Genomic DNA, 3,230 nt, shown 5'->3' on the forward strand with positions numbered 1-3,230 from the left:
ACTTCCTCTCCTCTGGCTCCCTGTCTCTCTTTGGCCTGACTGGAGTGAGCCCTTTTATAGCACCAGAGGGGCCTTAGAGTCAGGTGCTTAACAGCCTCACTTGACTCTTAGCAGGTTAATTGGAGTGAGGTGTTCTCATTAGCCTGGAGCAGCCCCTGCTCTGCTCATTCAGGGAACAGAAAACTGCGTATCCAGTGGCCAATATACTTCCCTTCTACTACTTTGCTGTTCCCAACTGGCCTGGGTCTATCACATAATATAGTGACAAGATAATGATTACATTTCCAGGAAATATTTGTCCTGTAAATCAGTCACTACGTAGCAATTACATAGGAATCTAATAAATGTAATTACTCAGCAATACGTACTTAACTCCAGCTATTACTGTTGTTGAGGTGATCTAATGTCTACGTACTAGGAATTTATATAGAACATCACGTGATCATTAAGTAATCTTCACAACATCCCTATGAGGCTGGGAAGCATTATCCCCATTATACAGCTAGGGAAAGTGAAGCAGAGAGGTGAAATAGGTTAGCCAAAAACCACCATCATTTTTACTATGGTAGTGCCTAGGAGTCTCTGGAATAGTCTGTACTACAAAGGCTTTGCCAGTACAGACATAGTTCACACCAGCCAAAGAACTCCTTTTGCTGGGATCGTTAAATCATCTCTCCAAAGGACATAAGAGATACTGGCAAAAGGATTCTGGTATAAGCTGTGGGGGTGTAGATCTGGCCTCAGCCAGACCAGCATCCCCATCGTACGAGGTGTTGTACAAGAAAAAAAAAAAACAAAAACACAACAAAAGACCATCACCATCCTCAAGAGCTTATAAGCAAAGTTGGCCTTTGTCAAGACAAGGTTTTAAATTGTGATGGCACAGAATCCATGAGCTGAATCTAAGGAACATATTTACAATTCCAGTCAGGATAAAGCACCAGACTTTAGAGTGTACTTGACTAATCAAGTTAAACCCAAGGCTAGGCTTTAACTCTGCCAGTTTTGCACATTCTAAAGCATGATTGTGTTGTCTTGAATAAAGTGGTAGATGTTAGACTGAGCTTGCTGACTTGACCTAACAGGATAACTTAAAACCTACTCTCAACAAGGCCATAATAAGTGGCAAAGCTAGGATTACAAACCAGAATATCTTGACTCCAAAACCTGGTTTACTTTCCCCCCAACCATGCTATCTAAATGTTATCTTAGCATACCCTGTTAAGTCATTGTGCAATAAAGAAGCACTTACAGGAGGCTGCCTCTAAGTTAGAGATGCAAATTTTATATTATCCCTTAAAAACTTAACTTTAACACCACAATTTTAGGAACGTGAAACACAAATCCCCTTCCACATTACATTTTAGCCCCATCTCATTGTTCATCTTTGTGAAAAATGCAGGTAGTTTGATGGATTCCTGGCTCCAGTTCCTACACAGCAGCCTGGTAACCACCCTGTGGCTCTCACATGGCTCCAGGAGTCTAGGTACACACTTTCCATTGCGAAAGGAGCAGTGTTTTATATGCATTCATTTCTGAGAAAATTTCATGTCCTTTTTTTATTATGCTTCTCTCTCTCTCACATACACACACTGCCACAGGTGAAAAGCCTCCTATCCCAGAATATCTGCTTTCCTCGAAAGTCCAAGGGACTCTCGAACACCAGAACTGTCTCATTATCCTTATTCCCAGGATGTGGCCTATCTTACCCCTAGTGTCTCTTACTACACTTTCTTGCACCCCAACAATTTCTTTCACCTGTTTTCAGGTTCCAACCTCTAGCCTCAGATAACCCCTGCAAATCCCATTTACAATCTCTCAGTCTTCCTCAATCATCTTCTGGTTCATTATTTTTTGTTACAATTTTTGAATAGGCAGTTTAAAATTTTAGTTAATACTGCATATATGGAGGACAAGTGATCTTTAAGAAAGTTTAAATGCTAAAGCATCTGGGTGGATGAATCAAAGTAAATGGTACTCAGCAATGGAGACGCAAATGATACTGCATATCATCTTTGTTAAAAAAAGATTTGCACACAGTGGGCAACAGAGCTGTGTCCAATAGCAGAAGTGACTTTAGATCTTACACAGGATTCAAGGATATGGATAAGACATACTGTGGTCCTGTTTACACATTTGTTTTAACCAGGTCTCTCCCCCCCCCCCCCGCCCACAAATCACTGGGGTAATTATTCTGGAAAGAAAATCTATTTATACTTAGATATCCTATTTTTAAGAAAAAGCGGTATACATCTTTCACACAAGCAGAGTTTTCTCCAGCCTTATAGACATTAGGATGTTCCTAGCACCTGAACAAATCCTTTAATTCTGGACTAAAGAGGCTCATCCTAGTACTGTAAGATATCTGCAGTGCAACATATACACCATATAAAACAAACTGTTTTAAGTACCTAGTGAAAAATATATTCCAGGAAAAAGTACAATTGTAATCAAGACCAACAGAAACACCCAGTCTTGCAAGACAAGGTAAAGTGTGGGCTCTTCACAGAGCTTACTATCTCATATTGATTACAGTATGTTATTAATCAGAAAATGCATTTAGTTTTATTTTAACCTTCAAATCATTTCTTCCAACCCCACCCCACAAGCTATGAAATAGGCAAGAAAAATTAAGTATAAAATAAGAGTACCAGAGTTAGCTGCAATTAACAGTTTGTGTTGAACCAACAAGCAATTATGACAATTCAGTATTCTTGGTCTGGGAACTGTTTAAAGATTTTTTTTAAATCCATGACAGTTTTCACAAAGAAGTTTGGTTTGTCTAGGTCTACCCCAGTGCAAAATTCATGCCACACTGCCCTCTGCTGGTAAAACAAAGATATTGCTATTCCAACAAAATTTAACTGAATATGCTCATATCTTCTAAACCAAAGTCTAAAATTTTCACTGTGGTAGATTTAATTTTGCTAACATTTGAGAGAATATATTCGACTCTTCCAGAAATGAGTTCAAGTTCCAAAAATGTGGAGAACAGGAAGAGCAGATAAACATGCAAACATTTAGTTAATGAAGACTTGAAAAAAAGGGTTGATGAAACAGTAAAAGAAAGTGGATGGGTCCTGATTTCAGTGACAGTTCTTCATCAACAGTACAATACAAATGATATCTTTTGATGAAGTTTCTTGCAAAGCTGCCTGAGTAGTTCTTGTTTCTGAAAGACTGGCAGTTGGTCTCTGCATATAGGATAAGACAGACAGTGTTTCAATGTG

This window comes from Gopherus flavomarginatus, chromosome 2 (assembly GCF_025201925.1).
Source record: "Gopherus flavomarginatus isolate rGopFla2 chromosome 2, rGopFla2.mat.asm, whole genome shotgun sequence".
Classification (NCBI taxonomy): Eukaryota; Metazoa; Chordata; order Testudines; family Testudinidae; genus Gopherus; species Gopherus flavomarginatus.